Consider the following 19120-nt stretch of genomic DNA (forward strand, 5'->3'; position numbering starts at 1 on the left):
GACATGAAAGGAACCCAGTATGTGAAGCTCTTTAGTAATTGATACCTCGTAGAACGAAGTCTTGAAAGAGAGCTTTGAAGTAAACAGTATATCTGAAGTGAGGTTTTAAGCAAGAAAATCGGAGAAGGCAGCAAAACGTTCCCAGTGATTACCTGCACCTTTTCACTATGAAAAGAACGAGCAGACTTGGAAGACTTTCTCAATACAATCTGTGGGCCCACTGTGATCCCTTTAATAAAATAGCTATCAATTCTTACTTTGGGTTCAGTTATAAGAAATGCAGTACACAAAGCCATCTGTCCACTAGTGCTGCCTCTGATTGTCAGCTCTACTTACTGTGAACTAAGGATGCTTCTATACTGTGATTGCAGTATAAACAAAACTTAATTTACATCGTATTAAAATAGCAATTAGTCACACCACTGCAATACTCTGGGCAGGTTTTGCAGCCTGTGCAGCAGAAAGGCAAGTTGCCTGCATGACCAGATCAGGAATGGGTAAGCATGCTGTGCAAACATGTCTAAGACAAGTTAAGATGGAGTGCTACAACAAAGGTATTTCTGCATGGCAATGCAAGAAAGAACTACAGACACCTCATCTGTCTTAACTGAAAGTTATCTCTTGCCAAGAACAGAACAAATTAGTGTGTCTCTAGGAAAGAACTATTTTTATTTGCAGTGGCCTCAGCCTACTAGTCATTAGAAGTGTTCACCATATTAAGTAATACTTAAGAGATTCACAGTGCAGTAGACCCTGCATACAAGTTCTGAAGATAAAGAAGCACAAAGCATGTAACACAAGCACCATTTGAAAGCTGTAACTCGGATTTTCCTAAAGCACATGATGATAAGAACCCTGTTTATTATTTTGGTTTTTTAGCCAGACAGTGTAATGGAGTTTTTCTACCCACACCTAAAAATCTTCATTTGGTATCCAGGCCCTCAAAGTGCCTTAAGTGGTATCACTGCAGTGATACCCAGTAGCTCTGTGTTCATAGATGTTATTTAACTGCAAAAAAGTCCGCTGCACCCCAGATACTGTGTAACATCGCATGTCACAGGAACCCATCTGTGTGTGCTCCAAGCACCAAAAGACAGTGGCTAGACAGGGCAGGAGCCTACAACAGGACAGATGGCTGATATACAGCAGCTAAACAGCTGCGGGGAAACTGCCAGGTTAGGGGCTCTAGGACTATGGTCATCAGCAGAGCAGTGTTAATGACAGCAGCTGCAGCTCTTCCCCCACAGTGGTGTATGGAAGTACAGCATATGCACTATGGGAGGGAGCGTAAAGGAAGAACTTCAAATAAACAGGGGCAGACTGGAAACTTTTTAAGAGGATAGGTGATAAGAAATAGAGAAAGGAATTCCTCTTGAGCATCTCTAGCACTGACATACTAGAAGGACATAGCAAACTGAAAAGTTAATTCCGTGTGAGGCCCATGGCTGAAGGGAGTGCTTTATCCCTGCATGCTGAAATTGAGGCACACATTCCCAATGGAGGTAAAATAAGCCTAATTTTTTTCAGTAAGAGGCAAGACTGATCTTAATGCTATGGAAACTGAAGTTGCAAAGCAGTCTCTGCACAATTACAGTTCTAGTTGGCCTCCTTACATTTGCTGCCATCTGGGGCACTACTCTTCAGGAAACCAAGCACTGATCACATTAAAATAAAAAGACAGGATTTATTATTCTCAGCCTCTGAATTGCAGACTGAATGTGCACTGATTATATTATCTTCAACTACAAAATGTAACTTCTACAACTGTATTGCCGCATCTGAATTACTAACCAGTTTTCAAACACAAGTCTGAGAATTGCTCTTTATGAAGCTGTGCATACATTTCTGTCAAGGAAACAAACAGCTGTATTTTAACTCATATTAAAACAGCCAGGGTAGCACACTTTTCTTCTGCTGTTTCAAAGTATTTCTCAGGTTTCCAAGAAAAATATTGTCTTACATTAGGTTTAGCATGACCTAAATCTTTTAAAACTTAATATGAAACAACTTAGAAAAAGCCTAGAATGATTTTATGCAGCAAGGTGCTAACTCCTGATGGCCACAGGTCCAAACTCTTCCATCTTCTCACTTACAGAGATGTTAGTTTATCTATGTGGATGACAATTAACTGAACCCAAATGTATTCAGATTTTAAAAGATCAAAGTGAGAACTCAGATGGTTTTCGACAAATGCAGTAGATACTGAATTTTTACCACATCTTCTGCTGTGCAGAAGCCTTCTGAGTCACCTACTGCACAGACTAATACTTTTCCTAATTTTTTTTCACAAAATCTAGGTGAATATCAGGTATGTAATCTTCTATCAGATACTAAGAATGTTCTTGAAATTGGAAAAAAAACAGGATTTCTATGTAACACTGCTCCAGTCCTCTGAAGTGAAGAGAGTCATGATTTGCTGGATCCAGAGGCACTTCACAAACAAATATTTCTAGTGAGTCAACAGGTGATTTCTTCTTCTTGGTGTAAGATTCCCTCTCTACTCCTCGTTGCTCAGCTCCCTCCTTGATAATGCAGAGCTGGGTCAAACTTCTGTGTCGCTCCAAGTGTGTCTTTCAACTTCTGACTGGGGGGGGAAGAAGTGTTCCTGAGAGCCTGGGGGGTCAGTGCTGTATCCTTCCTTAGTCTCCTTGGGATTCAGTAACTTTATCCTGCTGAGACAAGCAAATGCTGATTTTTGTTGTACAGTGCACCACTAAAGCTCCATCAGTGTTGTCAAGATCAGTGATTAAGGGGCCAAGTTACTGAGGGTTCTCAATAAAAATGTTTTGCCTTCTATAATGGTTTTGCTTTATTTTTCTAAAGTTTCCTTGCCCCAGCTCAATGCTGAGAGAAAAAGAAAATCTCCAGAAAACACATGCTGCATTTCTATGTGGCAGTAAAAAGGAGTATGCATAGGGGAACCAATCTCTTCTGCTCCTAGAAACAGGACTACTGGCTTACAGCTGGAACATGTTCTAATCAGTGCTCATTATAGTTATTAGCTTTCTCCTGAATTCCTTGCATCTAATCCCAGACAGCTGCAGTGAGGGTTTATGATACTTAACACTTACCATATTTTCACCTGTGTAGAAAGATACCTTCACTACTTTCTTCCCATGGAGAGAGACCAATTAAACTAGCCATTAAAAATGGGAAATGGTACACAACTGTGTATGTGGTGATAAAGCCAAATACCCAGTATAATATTCCTGCCTGTGTTTAAAGAACTGCTTTACATATGTACTTGACTCACAAGCTGAAGAGCATTCTAGTGGGAGCAAAACAAGCTCCCTTACAGTTTTTCATTTAATATGCACAGTGATCTGAGGGGATGGGGAGGGGAAGGGTGTTAGCTTCTTTTGGCAACACACATACTATTGTGTGCTTATCTACCACCAAATGATCTTTTCAGCCCTATTTTTGCAACCTATAGGTCAACCTAAGCGGTTTACTGGCCTTAATTTGATATACCTGCCTTGTTTTGCAAGGCCTCTTTGCTGTGTTTACTCTTTTCTCCATCTACTTCTCAGTCTCCTTTCTCCCCCACTTCAAGTATCTGTACCCTTTGGCAGTTTCGACACAATTACCACCCAAGTTTTGCTTCCCTGAAATTGTTCAGTACCTCCTATTTTCCTCAAATATCCAATACAATCTATCTGCTATTAAATTGGTTCTGAAAAGATGTAGCGCTCTACCCTGTAGAAGTCATTTTCAGATGTAAGTGGAACATGAGCATAGCAATGCAATTTACTGTCAGGCCAGACTAGAGCATGTATGGCCCTGCAGCTTGCTGCTCTGCTGTCGAGCTGTGCTTTCAATGCACTGCTGACTTAAGCTATTCCATATGTTAGCCCTACACATGCATAATCAATGCTGTAAAAAGCCATGCAACCCTTGTTCAGATGTACGTTCAGAAAGTTACTCGGTACAACTGTAACTGAGATCATAGTACTTTTCAACAGAACTGCATCAGAAAAGTCATGATTGCAGGGCTCAATACTAATTATACCAGTCTCTTTTCTGATAAGCAGATAAAATGGAAAAAATCTAACTTTAATTTCTTCAAAACAATTTTAGCACCAAACTAATAGTATTTCTCAGCAGGCTTTCATTACAAAAGACTTAATAGACTCCCATCTGCTAAGTCAGCCAAGAATTGTGACTGATCCTAGACTGGGAACTAGAATTTTTAATAAGCAGATAACAGAACATGAGCCTGCCATTCCTATGTCAGACTTTGCAGTCATTTGATTTCCCCGAGGCCAAACTGCATTAGCTTAGTGTTCATTTTTTAGTAGATCTGACTCTACAGACCACAAAAATTCTTCCTGCGCTGCTCCCCAAGCACAAGGCAGGATAACCTGCCAGCTCTTCTAAAAGTAGGTGTAAATGGGATCCTTACTCTCACCCTGATCCCCCTCTAACTCACAGTAGACTAAGCACACAGACACTGATGTCAGGAGTGCAGGATCTCTAATGAAGGAAAGGCAGAAGGGCATATAGCAAGTGAGGACTGGGGATGGTGGTCCTGCATACGTAGAGAGAGCCGGTGTTAACGCCGATCTTTTAGCATCTGTACATGGAAACTGCAAGACTGTGTCCTACAATCAGAATTACCATAACACAATTAAATTAGGATCATGTTGTGCCATCCTGAGCAGCATCTCACTTATTAAAATTGAGAAGTGTTTCTCTGAGTAAGGCTGGCACACCCTGGCACTGTTAGACAGGCCTGTAAAAAAAAATGTCTAGCCCTTTTCTCTAAAGCTTTTGAATTTAATACAAAAAAACTCTACAAAACCACAACCCGTTCTTCCAGGGAAGGGAAAGACCCAGGATAGAAGTTTCATTTCTTAATTAGGACATAAGCAGAACTGGTACTTTTCTGTCCAGGATGTTAGATCTGCCTGTGCAGTAAATACATGCAAATATAGTCAAATGCGTGCTCAGCAGGTCCCAAAATGCCTAGGTGTTTTTTGTATTCTTGGATTTTTGTGGCAGTAGATGATTCATGGGTGCTGTTTGGACCTGCAAGTCTCAGAGATGCCAGATTTCATCATTCCCACATTCCAACCCAACCCACCCCACCCCACCCCCCAAAAAAAAGAAACCCCAACAAAACCACAAAAAAAAGCAAAAAAACAACCACTTTTTGGAGGGGGGAAAAAACCATCACCAAAGACACCAGAGAAATCAAGATGTGTGGTAGTGGTAAACTCTAGTCTCTGTCACTGGGCATGTCGCTTGGAGTTGGTTTGTTATTCATAAACCAGTGAAATGGCTTCATTCCCCTATTTGTGAAAATACGCCGTAAGGAATACTTTCAAGTAAAGAACAAAAGTTACTAGCTTTTAGCTGTTTAGATCTGATTTTTCTACTGTGAAAGCTGAGATGGAAAACTGGACTGAGGCCTAGTTTGTGTCCAGAACTCCAAAATCTGAGTCCCACCAGCCTAAGCTAGCAGTTAAGCTGGTCTTGTGAATGGCACTTCTGCCTTTTGCAGGGTATGCTAGCTATCCTCTCTCAGCAAGTTTTCTGCATGCGAATTAGAGAAGACACTGCATTTATGGGGAGTTTATTTCTTTCTATGAGTTGTCATGCATAAACAATAATGTATTAAGATTATTTGCAGGAGGGCCTGACTGAAAATAGTAAAAAGCCATTTAGAAAATAAACTTCAATAAATAGGGTATATATGAATATACCTGAAATGTTTTGTCAGTGCAGTTGATGATTTGGGACACTTCCAAGAAGTCTAAAGCTTAACTATATATGAATTTCCAGTTTCTGTTGGCTCTTGCTAAATGCCCTAAGCAATCCTTCCCGTTTCTTCTTTCTTCCAAAAGAATCTTCATCCCAACCCATAAGAGGAATGAGAGGACTTACAGAAGCTAAACAAGTCTTAAATGAGCTCTTTTGCTATTTAAGATGCTTCAACTCTCACATACTTGACCTCTTCTAGACAGTGATCTAAAAATAAGAGTTGCAAACATAAAATGTGGATAGAATTAACACCAACTTGCTATTTAGATTTTCCACCTTTTTCCTTCATTTAAAATTAAAATCAAGCAAATTTCAAATAAGAAAATACATTTTAAAGCAGCATGGTTTGCAGCGAGCAGAAACAGGCTTTAGAAATGCTTTTTTTTTTGTCCTGTGAAGTTCCATTCAAAACTACCTTATTTTAATCTGACTCTTTCTCTTTTCTGAGTGCCTTTAGACAATGTTGAGTCTGTCAATTTTTTTTACAAAATAAACACTGTCTTTAGAAGTCTTTCAATATTTTTTCCTTGGCCTCTTCTCTCAAGACCAGTTTCTCATCTCCCTGCTGGGCAGATGTTAAGGCTGGGGCTCCCTCCAGTGCAAAGGAAGATAAGTATTTTACACCCTCTAAAAAGACAAGCCAGAAAACCACCAAACACACCTTTTGAAGAGAAGAGATGGTTTATGCCCTCCAGTGCCTCCACCTCATACGATAACTGCTGCTGAGTTTGGTAGCTCAGCTGCAGAGGTGATCTCAGCACATCCACACAACGCTCATACAACACTGACCACGTGTCCAACATACGTAATCCCTTGTTTTCAGTAAGGACCAAAATAAAGTAGGAAGTTACAAATTAAAAACATCAACAAAAGTTATTTCATTTTGTTAATTGTAGCAGCAACACATTAAGTTCCAGATTCATGATCTTCCTTTTAACTACTCGCCCTCACACAGTGAACATACGTTTTATAATGTTATGATTACACATTTTGTTATACCACCTGCCTTCTGATTTGTTCACAGCATAGCTGGGATAGTCCAGGAGGAAAAAACAACTGAAGGCAACTATAAATTTGGTGCCAGTGTTTTGGAGCTTCAACTTCTCACCTAAGTATTATTTTAATATGCTTAACATAATCGAGACACAGAACTAGAAGACAGCAAGAGATTTGCATGGGAAGCAAAGAGAAAGAATGATCTTTAAAGAAATGAGGGAAACGTGTGGGGGAAGTGAAAGTGAGCAGCATGTAAAAATAGATGGCATTAAAATGCATGACTCGCTAGTTATCTCAGGAGTAGCCACTAGGGTCTTCCTGTGTAGATAAGGCAAAAAAAAAAAAAAAATATCTTTTACTGGTTACTCAACTGTGTCTACTCTGAATCTGAGGTAGTCACAAAAGATATTACTTTGAAAAAAAATCACTGAACAGGCAAACAGGAAAGAAAATTATATATCCATTATTACTCACCATTATGCTCATTTTATTAGTTTAACAACTGACAGTAGAGTGAGAAACTGAAGTTCTGAGATAAAAACGAATGCTTCTGTATGCCAGGATTTATTTCAGTTGCAGTCTTGCAGAAATTCTGTTTAAAGCTACAACAGCCACAGTATACTAGATACCTCAACAGCCTAGGATTTCCAAAATACACATCCCTGTACCCTAAAAGTGTCCTGAGTTACTACCCTCTTTTTTTTGGAGGGTTTGTCAGCAAGCAATTTGTCAGCAAGCAAGTTGCATTCTGAGTAGAATATGAAATGCATATGCATATATTGAAGGAATGAACAGCATATATTGACCAGCCGTATCTAATGAATACCTCCTTCTCCTCACCCTGAAACCAAAGAGAAATAGTAAATAATTTGCAATGGAATGTCTTTTGCTCCTGTTAAACCAAATCAACATGATCCCTCAGTATATTTGAAATGTTTCATTACGTCACATGAAAGTGAAATCTTTACATCTACTTTTCTATAGGTCCGACAACCTAACTGTTTTTCATATTTTCAAAAGACTGTACATTCTGAGCTGTGTTCTTGCATTTCTTTTCATGGTATGTAACATTTGCTCTGTTTGGCTTAATCTAATAAGCCTTTCAAATGAAATAATTATCTTGTAAATGGCATTCTAAAAGTGTTCTATAATTGGAACCCACCACAGAAATTAAAAGTAGAACAGAGACAAAGATATGCTAAAGACAGTGTAAAATCCTATGGCGTTGCAGAAATAGTATTTTTGAATGTATATCCCAAATGAATGTAGCTTTTATAATTAGAAAGATTAGCTATTTCCTGCTGAAGTAATAAAAGTATGTGTAATCACATATTTAATTATAATTTATTGTTGATGTGGCTTAATCATTCTTCAGGGTTTAATTCCACAGCTCAAAGAGGGATACTAAACCGGTAGTGCCACATCCATATACTAGCCTGAGTAAAGATTTCAGGACTAGTATTAGTTTTGCAGTTATGCCTGCTATGCAGAAAAACCCACCAGAAATATAACCTCATTACAGGCATCTTAAACTGAGGGAGGGACAGGAACAGAATATTTTTATTCAACAGAACAAGAGGAGCCTTGAAAATTACGGCAATCGTGTTTTATGAGCTATTCTTGTGACCAACCTGCTCCAAGAGATCAGTTCTAAGCAATGGAAGTGTGTCCCTTGTGTCTTACCTGCACACAAATGCTCCATTGACAGCTATGCAGAGTATCTCCTCATGATTATCCTAAGTATTTCCTAATCCACTGGGAATAAGGGAAAGTATAGGATGTATAGGAATAAGGGAAGGAAATACAGGAATAAGGGAAAAGTAAAGTACATATTAACATTATCATGCACGAAGAATATATGCCAATTCAATTAAAACACATTCTAGCCACTGTGAGATGACTCATAATCCATCCAGAGCTCTGCTAGAATTTTTTTTTGGCTGTCTTAAAATGGATTATACAAAGTTGTAAAATACTTTGCAGAATACTTTTCTGCTGACCATGGAGGCTACTCAGAAGTCTGGCAATCTTTCTATCTCCTGCTAATTTGTAGGCTTTTTATGTTCATCTTGCAGTTTCCTGGGTCATATTTTTATCTCGATAACAAGGTCAGTTCCCATACTGACTTAGCACTAAATTATAACAGATTGCTATCAGCATAGCATGAGCCAGGGCTAATTTAGCTATGGAAAGTTGTGTGGCTGTAAATTCAAAGGCGACCAAACAGACACTGAACTTGGAGGCAGCAGAATTTGTGGGAAAACTGCTCAGTTCAGAAGGGCCAGCTATACAGATTTATACTGACAGGATCTGGCCCCACACAACTGACATGCAAAAACATTACCTATTGCAAGTTCTTCAGAATCTTAAGTCTAGCACAGAATTTTCTGTCCACTTAAAACATTTCCTAAAAAACAGCCAATGGAATTAAATTTCCTTCTTATCTCTGCATACCACTATACTTTTGAAAAGATTGTTCATTAGAAAAACCACAGAAAGAAAACTTGGCCCCTACTGGAGATTTGACTACTGCTTTAGTAATAAAATCAAATGATTCCACCTAAAGTGTCTGTTAATAAATGGAATTCTTATGTTCTGTCTACAAGTCAGTGTTTTTGAAGTGGATTGAACAATGACTGGAAGGTTTAGTGTGCACTCAGAAATGTGTTGTACAAGAGTGAGATAAAATTTATTTTGGCTAGGACATGGAAAAAATGTTAATCTACTGTGGCAAATTCCTAGAAGAGGCTTTCAAGTCATCAAACCCGTACAGTGACTAGTGACTTAGGTATAGTCAAAAGGTGAGACAGGATTTGGGGAATTCCTTAAAGGGGAGGGATTAGCACTTCTGACAAGCGTAAATTCCAAATTTCCACATTGTTAGAGGGGAAAAAAAATACTGCAAAAAGAGGGTCTGCACAGTAAGAAGAAATGTAAAACCTGCTGGCTCCATGAGATTCTCTTCCACAAGAACACAAATCTGAGCTGTGCATTTGACAGTTTCTTTTTAATAGAAAACTCCCTCTCGTGGTGCAGGCTAGGCAGACTGCCTGCTCTCTGAAGCCTGGTAAGCTGAGATATTCCTTGCACTGAGTTCCAGACTCCTGATCGCATTAAACCAGACCTAAGATTGCTGTCAACTACAATGAAAACAGGTTTGATTGACATGCATTAAGAAAGGGAAGAAAACTAGTTACATTAAAGTGTTAAAGCAAGCTTTGCACTCTGTTGATATCTTATAGACATAAAAACTCCGTGGGTGTTAGCTAAGTTTACACACGTGCAAGGATAATTTTTTGCTCATCACAACTTAAAAACCTTCAGTTTTGGAAACTGGGTGTCAGACACTCAGTTTAACCTTCTCATTTTCTTCAGATGGAAATAAGGCCTCCCTGAGAGGTCACGCATCTTATACTTGCTGGTATATTTGTTGTCTCTCGTCTATAAATAGGTATAGGTACTAATATCTACATAGGTGTAAGAAGTAAATTTGTAACTTCATCTCCTTCAGTCCTTGCTCCCACTAGGAAAGACTAAGAATCTCTCTAGGAAAGTTATGGGGCTATTCTAATCTTAACCGTGATTTGGTAAGATCAGTTAGTTCATCAGAGAAGCTGGTATTTTTCTGGTTTTGAGGAATGCCAAGACAGTAATGTCCCAATGAGTCACTGAGAATACTGGCCCTCACACCAAATTATATTTCTAATAAGACCTCAGCATAACAGCGATGCAATTCCTGTCACTCTTTATGCCCGTATTCTTTTTCCTACAAAATTGAGATCTTGCCATCTAAACATTATCACTCAAGTACTGCAAGTATTTATATAATGGAATACATTTATCTGTTAACAGTATCAGATAACCATAAGGTAGCATTTGTTAATTCAACCTCATCATTAAAAATACATAATAAAAATGTTCCATTTCATCACATGCAGTTCTCCCTAAAATACAGCAACCACACTGAGATTTTTGCATCTGAAATCAGTTTTTTCCTTTACAGCTTTTGGAAAACTAGGGCTATTCAAAAATTAGCTCTTCAGAGTAGATGCAAATATCATAAAAGCATTGTGGCAACACTTTGTACTTTCAGTAGACATGTGGCTTTTAAGAGCTGTTAGCTGTTGCATATACATTTCCATGCACACAAGAAAGCACATCAGACTCCATGCATGTGAGTAAAATATAGCACTCCTACCCATACAACTGGTTTACACCCCACTCTTGGAGAAAATGTTGTGGTTTCCCTGAACAACTACTGCTAACTCCCATCTGGCTCAACCTGGTTTACACAGAGGCTACTTTATTGTTGTTTTAATATTATGGATTTATGATTTTAACATGTCTTTAACTCTTTTGCTTTTATTGCCATCAACTTTTTTCTTTGAAATAAATGTCCTTACATGAGTTTTAGTCTGTTCCTTCATGCAAGAAGTTGATGTCATATTAAAGAAAAACGTAATAGCAGAGGAAAAAAATGGGGCCATTTTAGCATGCCATTATTTTAAAATTGTCCTTTCACCATTCAGAAGGAAGAGAAATTCTTAAACTTGATAGTAATTTAAAAATACATGGTGTACAAACAACTAATGTTTCAGAACTTACTTGAGTAGCATTTTATGCTTTAGTTTACAGTTTCCCAAGTAAAGATTCTTTGCATTTTTTTTGGCATGAAGCATCTATTCAAATTTTTAACACAATAAAACCGGAAATACCTACAGCAGGCAATTAATAATTGCAATATGATTTCATATACGTGCTTCCCCAGCCTCATGCAAAAGATGGACTTCTTTTCATGAATGCTAATTTCAGGTTATAGGCAGAGGTAAATAAAGTATACTATTTGAATAATAACGTAGAAGGGAATAGAAGGATGGAATAGGTCTCTTAAATGAAACCCAGAGATTCACCAAAACACTTCAAACTGTACTGTTTAAGAACAATAAGCCAAACATCCTCCACCAAGAGCATCCATTCAAGGAACGGTTGGATGGCTGGAGGTGAAGGTGGTTAGAATATTCAGGCTGTCAATTCCCAGCAGTGGTGGAGATGGGTCATCCAGAAAGGCCTGACTTGTAAAAGAAAATGGAGATGCTTCACTTCTTCACAACTCCGGGTTTAACTGGCAGGCTAGCAGTTCAGGCCAAAATGTTTACGCTGGAATTTTACAGCTTCCTGATTCTCAATGTGTACTAACTCTTCAAAATTGCTTCTTTTTATCACTGTTGACCTTGAAGTCCTGTGAATGGTTTCATAGGCACTCACTTAACATTATCATAGGAAAAAATGAAATTTTCTTTAAAAGGTTACAGGAAAGGATTGACAACACTTTAATGAGTCAAGCCTCAACAGAAATTAGATTTGCAGGCATTAATTGACACATTCCCCATAAGCAGTACCTACTAAGACATAACAATTAGTTATTGCTAGTACTCTACAGACTTTTAATATTAAAGCTACTCTTCCAGCTGGCTAGCTGGAAACAGGTAGCTCTAATTGGTCAAAAATGAACTGTTAACCACAGTCCAACAAGTATAAAATGATTTATTACATGGCCATTTACTCACATTTCATTGTTTTAAGTCTTCACCATTAAAAAAGAAAAAAAAAAGGGGGGGGGGAGAGGGGAGGAGGAAGAAATACAGCAATTCCTGTTAGGTGTTTACTGTATTCAGACCATTTTTCTGGTGGAAATACAGTCAAGAATAGATATCCCTGAGTATTATAGGCAGTGTAACTACAGAAGAGTAGTCTGGAAATTGCATGAAGTTCTTCTCAGTTATGAAACCTCTAAAATATTGCTGAAAGCCATTAACACCCTCCCCATTCAACCAACATAAGAGGATTGGGTTGCATTTTTGACCTTTTAGCGGAACATTGTCTTTTTCAAACTCACAAAATACTTGTGCTGCTGGCAGATTTAGTAAATAAATTTTAAAATCTTTTGAAATAATAAAATAAGGGTAAAGACTATTGTGTTAATTCTTGTCAAGATAAAATAGTCTGCCTTTGTTAAGCAGAATTAGCAAATTGCAAGGTTAAATTATGAGACATTTTACAAAATAAAGATTTAATAAGAGTAATAGATCATGAAAATAATCAGAGGTTTTTGTTAGCAATGAATTATGTCATGGGATTTTGTGACTCCAACCTTTGAAAAAATACCTGTAGCTAGCAGCTGGTTTGTGTTTTAGCCACACAGGTCTGTAGTGGATGATCACCTCATTTGAAAAGCAAGATTAGGAAGATTTTTCCCCTCTGTCTCTAAGGTATAAATTGCACATCAGTAAAATCCTCTTCAATTTATAACAACTGGTTAGGAGATAAATACTCTGTCAATCACTTTAGCAGATACTCAAGATGTCTTGAAACTGTTAAACCCACCAGCTTTTCCGTCATCTGTCAGCAGAAAATTTGTATATATACCTCTTATGGAAATACGACCTTTCCTCCTAAATAAGTATTTTGAATGTAAAATCGTTTAGATGTGCGCTGAATAATACTGTTACAGCTCAGTAGGTTTATACGCAAGCAGTTATTGAAAACAAAGCACTGACCACAATGCTTTAAACTATTATTTTGTATTAGCATTCGAGACACACAGTGAGCTGACATAGACACTGCTGTGCTAGCTGCTATGTGAGCACGTGAAGGATGTGTACTCTAAACTAAGAAGTCTGCAACTGAAATGGATATTGACAAATGAATTATTGTTACCTTCTGTTGTCAGCTCTCCATTCCTCACGGCTATGGGGACTAGGACATGCTGCGTAAAGGGAAAACAAATGATACTTTGGCATCTGCACCTGAACTGATTTCCACAAAGTCACTGCAAGTCCAGCAGGGCCACCTCTAAGGGCCACCTTAACACCACGCTCACTGCTTTAAAGCAGGTTCAAGAAGAAGAATGCATGCTGGACCTCAGTTAGTATATCTGGCAGAACTAAGCCCCTTATCTCTGGTATTGCAAAGCTTACCTGAAAGACTTTCAGCTGTTGTAGAGCAAAGTATGTACACAATCATTTAGTCCTGAGAATGGGATTAGTTCATCAGTGTATAAGACCCATATCCTTAAAATATGAAGCTGTCTGTCTGATTTCAGAAATGCATGTTTACCATTCATTGAGGACCCAGGCTAAAGTACCCTAAGTATGTGAACCAGTCCTACATTTCCTAGTTCCCAAATTAGCAGCATAGCCCTCAATATCTTATTTCTATTAAGGTACAAGCCATAGGTTAGAAAATATGTAAGTAAATAGAACATTTAAAATTGCAAGACCAGACAATCTTACAGGAGACAAAGCATACACAGTGAACGAGACCTACCTTGAAATGTCTCCTAGGTAAAACAGAATAAAACTGGCATCTTCCTTCTGCACAAGAAATCTCACTTATTTCTGAGATTCATTTGAAGTCGATTTTAAAAATGAAGAATTTGACAGCAATCCTGTCTTTTTCCTGAGAAAAAGTGATGTGCTAAGCAAAAAGCAGTTAAGAGTCCCTAACTCACAGAAACAGGGAGACTGTCCTGGCAAAGTTTCACTGGCTATTTCTCCATTCTCACCTTCCCTCAGCATCTGCTTTTGGCCACTCGGGGTGATGGGATACTGGGCCTGGTAATTTTTCCTCTGCGCCAGCACAGTTTGACTTACCCAAGTCAAACTCTGGCACTGAACAGCTGTAAGATAGGCCTGCTCTTTCAGATAACCCACAGTGATATATGTGGAGGCATGTACTAGTTCTACATATCTATTTCTATTCACACAAATTCAGGAATTATGACTAGTACTATTTTTTAAAATAAATTATTTATATAAATTTGAATTTTGTTGATATAAAATTAGAATTCATATGCTTCCGTTTTCCAAATATTTAGATCAACACTACAGAGAAGCCAATCTCTTATCTGTAGAGATCCACAATTTAGATTAAAGAGGGTTTTGTCCGCAGAAGATAGTTAATTATCACTCAAAATATTCATTAAAATTCAAAAATGCCAAATACAAAAAACATCACTGCTGTCATCAGGACATAACAGATTAATTCACTGCACAAAATTGGCTAATAAATCAGGAGGTCAAATTATTTGGATGAAAAATCGTACCAAAGATGAAATTATTAAACTGAGGCACTTCTGAGGAAGGAAGCATTCCACAAAATTCTGGTATCTCTAAAGAAAGATGTAATAGATCTTTACAGCATCAAGCTGTTGAAAGCAATCTTTCTGAAATGCAATTTTTTTTTATAAACAGGTAAGAACAGCGTTGCTTTCTACAACATTAATACCTCATGAGAAACACAGCACACGCAGCGTTGCCCTTCAATCAAGAGCACTGTGGAACTCGGTTACCAGTACTAAGGCCCTACAGAAGTTAGTGTCAGCTACAGTAATTCCTCCTTGTTGCTCAGTAAAGCACAACACAGAAGAAATCTTTACACTGTTTTGGGATTTCACGTCCTTTTTCATAAGCAGTGTTTCTTTAACACACGTTCTCTCCAAGAAACATTCAACCAGGGAAAAATCAAATGCTTTTCAGGGAGAAGTTCTGCAGCTACTACCATAGTTACAGGTAAACTGCCTTTTCCTTATTAACTAGGATTGACTACATAACCAGAAAAATTGAGCAGGCTTCATTTTTTATTAAAAACAAACTTACTTTTCAGGAGTTTCACAGCAGTACCATTTGCTAGCTTACAGCTAACCTAATTTCATGTCTGCATTAATCTCATCAGTACGTTGGAGTGATCAGAAACCTTTTAAGACATTTTCTGGAGAAAAGCTGTTGGCTTGCCATACAGTCATCTTACACCTTAAAACAGTTATCTTAAAACTGCTCTCTAAAAAAAATTAAAAGATTTCAAGTGCTTGTACTACATCTACATTGAAGATGTCTAGAGTATTTCAGTCTCCAGGCTACTGTACCAACGGCCTTTCAAAAGCACTGTAATTCCATCCTATCAATAGATGACACAGGAATCTAAACAATCTCAGTTCAAATCCTTTCTCATATTCATATTTTCTTCTTTGAATTAATGACTTTGAAAAGGAGAGTATGTTTCTTCCACATTATAAAGACAAAATATAAATGTAGCAGTCTCATTTATTTTATTCTTCTTCTAGCATATTTTTAAACTTCCCCCATCCTTCATTCAATTCCTGTCATTGTCAAATTCATTATTGAGCCATGCAAGTGGGTCTCACATCACAAAATAATTGAATTCTGTGAGTGTAGGAATTACGAATACTACACCCTATCTTTCTTGCTTAAGAGTAGTGTGCTGGTAATCTGTGCTATGGAGTAGATGTTTTTAAATTTCAGACTTCCACATCTTAATTCTATGACACACCTTCCTTTTCTGTACATCTGTTTCTTACAATTTCAACAGTTGTCCAAAACGCTGAATTTATGTCTCTGTCTCAAAATATGATTTTCCCAAACAAGGGCCATCTCTTTTTCTTTTTGCATGATCAAGCTGTGCATGCTGTACAAAACAGGCCTCAAGCCAATGATTTAACATTTGGTACCATGAAGATAATGAGATTCGTTGGCTCAAAGTAAACCATAGCTGTTGCACATCTTGACTATCTCGTGCCTGGCTGCTTAGCTTCGGGATCAAAACCATTCATCTATAACACATCTACGAATTTATAGAATGTTGTAACCGGTGGATAAAATTTGCTCCTGACTCACTTAGAAAATGTGTTTAATTCATTTCTCTTAAGTGGCAAAGCAGCAAATGCGTTCAGGGTATGCTGTATGTTGCTGAGAGATAGGAATGCCTGAAAGAAATGTTACAACTCGGCTTTCACAGAACAGCTGTCTTTATTTTTTTATCATGTTATTCAGAAGGGTTTCAATTAAAAAAAAAGAAATATTTATGGCTATTACAACTACCACCCTGCAAGAGTATTGTAACCAAAAAGGATTAGCAAGAAGTATTTCTCCAGTGTGTTTAGTTTATCTTTGTAGCTTTGGGTCTGTTCAATTTCATTATTTCCAAGCATATGCCATTTCTGCTTGGCCTTTCATATGGTTACTAAGAAGAAAATATCACTGGGGGAGGAAAAAAAAAATCACCCCACAGTTACATGTTCAAAACCGTAAAGGTGGCAGGGGGAAATAAAAAACAACTCAATTACTTTAAGCTGATTTTAATTTTTTTAATTAGCTTCTTCCCATTTCATGTTTTCCAAATATTTTCCGAACATGTATCCAAATACCCTATTTTTTTCTCTACTTTCTGTGGTAATCTTGCTTAGAATGTCAGCCCTACTCAGTCATAAACACTCCCCTAGACTCTGAAGAAAGACTGGAATTTTACTAGCTAAATAAAATACATGGAAGTACTTTCAGAACATGTACTGTTGAATGAAATTCAAACATAACTGAAAAGAAATTAGAAATAGAAATAAAATTAGAAATATTTATTTAAGATTCAACTGAAATTCCTACTTAATGTTTTAGCCACAGAAGCAAATTTCCATGTACTTGGATTTATAAAATATCTGTAAACATGCACTACTACTGTGGCCTCCTTGCATTATCACTGCAAGGTAGGGTGAGAAAAATGCACTTCCCATTTAATTTTGTTTCTCAGTTTGTATTATCTAAATCCTATTTGTCCTATTTTAAAGCTACGGTCTCTGTGCATGACTGTATGCCTATGATACAATAAGCTGGTGACACCCAGGATAAGGCTTTTGGAGTAGCTCAAGCATAAACGTTGTGCTGTGGCAGCTCACACCCACAGCACCGGGTTTGCCAGCCACGCTAAGCCACTTTTGTACCTCCTTGCTTGGGTTACCTGCACTAGAGAGCCAGAAAATTGTCAGGAATGAATGTGCATGTATATTGAATAGATTGTTGTTCACATACAATGCTTTGATTTGTGCATTATTAACCTGAACTGAAAGAACACCACGGAATACTGTGTGAGAATCAGCTGTCTCACACAATTCATGTATGAAGTTGATCATCCAACATAATACAAATAAAAAATCAGATTGGTTCTATCACATTCCAGTAGACTTCATAAATGCTTTCGGTATTTTCTATTCTGAACAAAAGGGCAGAATTTCTCATCTGCCTTGCAAAGCACAGTAAGAATAACAAAAAATTCTCAGTACTAAAAAAAAAAAAAAAGCCAAACCTAGAAATCACAGCATTTCTATTTCATTTGACCAGTTTTTAAACGAGATGATTATTCAAGACAATAAAAGGGAACAATTATACGGTAATAAGAGAACAGCGAAGCTCCATCAGACTCCGTCTCCAGAGTGTACGGATTTTGGAGAGCAAGCATTGGTCTGCAGGAGCAAATTAAACTTCATAAATAGAACCAAGGCCTAGCTATCAAATCACCTAATGTACTTTGTAGGTGTAATCATTCCAATAGCAAGTGGAAGGAAATTCATACTGACCCTTTTTCCCCATTTGCTAAGCAACATGGAAACTATAGAGTTTGGGCGGGGGGGGTGGGGGTGGGGTTCTTGGCAAGGAGTGTGAGGATGGGATGAGGAGACTTAATTGAGCTTATTGTCAGGTAAACAATTCTGATCCTAACTGATACACATTCTGTTATTAATGTTAAAATAATGCAAAACTACCTGCATGCAGAAGTAACCAGTACTTTGAAACAATATGTCTAAAATAGATCAACTGAAAAAGAGGCTCTGTACTTTATCTGCAAGCTATACTATTTAAAAGGAGTCCTTACTATTTTGCTTCCAAACCCTCCCTGAATATTGACATGCATTCTCAAAAGCTTTTCCAGCTTCTTAAATATTGAGGGTAATGTACTATGTCTCTGCATTAACTCAGTTTCAATATTTAGTTAGGATGTTCTTAATTTATTTTACTCATGCAAATACAAATGCTTTTAATTTGAATACTAGCTACAAACAAATCAAAGGAAATAGAATATTCCTTCAGTGTTAATTTTTTTCTAAAAAAAAAAAAGATTTTATCTCTTATTTCCTTTAATCCATACATATCTATAGCAAAGACATTTTATTTTTTTTTAAGCTCACGCAGAAGACAGGCATGGTATCTCTTAAAGCTTTGTTATTACTTACAGCTATTAAGTGGTTTAATTGAGTCTTACTGCTGTAATGCCAACCAGGAGACAACACTGACAACAACTAGGGAAGGAGGCTCTGTAACAGTCAGCGTGTGCTCTAATAGTCTGGTTCTGACATTTTTCCTGGCCAATTTTAAGCAGCTGTAGTCATGGTCCTTGCTCTTGCACAGGTTGGCTGGCAGCCACAACTATTTCTGAGTAGCACTTTATTTTCCATTTTTTAAATTTTTATTATTTGCAAGGGCTACTTGAAAACATGTGCAAGAAGAAAAGAACTGGA

General features: G+C 37.6%; 1 protein-coding gene across 3 annotated transcripts in view; it reads right to left on the reverse strand.

Annotated features, from left to right (window-relative positions):
- The window catches only part of APBA2 (amyloid beta precursor protein binding family A member 2), a 105811-nt gene that overhangs the window by 48228 nt on the left and 38463 nt on the right, over positions 1-19120 (reverse strand). Inside the window, exon 2 of one of the 3 annotated variants that reach the window (XM_037395481.1) lies at positions 13477-13525. The exons of the other annotated variants lie outside the window; for them this stretch is intronic. The gene's annotated coding sequence lies outside the window, so the exon portion shown is untranslated. The remainder of the gene's footprint in view (positions 1-13476; positions 13526-19120) is intronic. 3 annotated transcript variants of the gene reach the window in all.

The sequence above is a fragment of the Falco rusticolus genome, chromosome 7 (assembly GCF_015220075.1).
Source record: "Falco rusticolus isolate bFalRus1 chromosome 7, bFalRus1.pri, whole genome shotgun sequence".
In the NCBI taxonomy this organism is placed as follows: domain Eukaryota; kingdom Metazoa; phylum Chordata; class Aves; order Falconiformes; family Falconidae; genus Falco; species Falco rusticolus.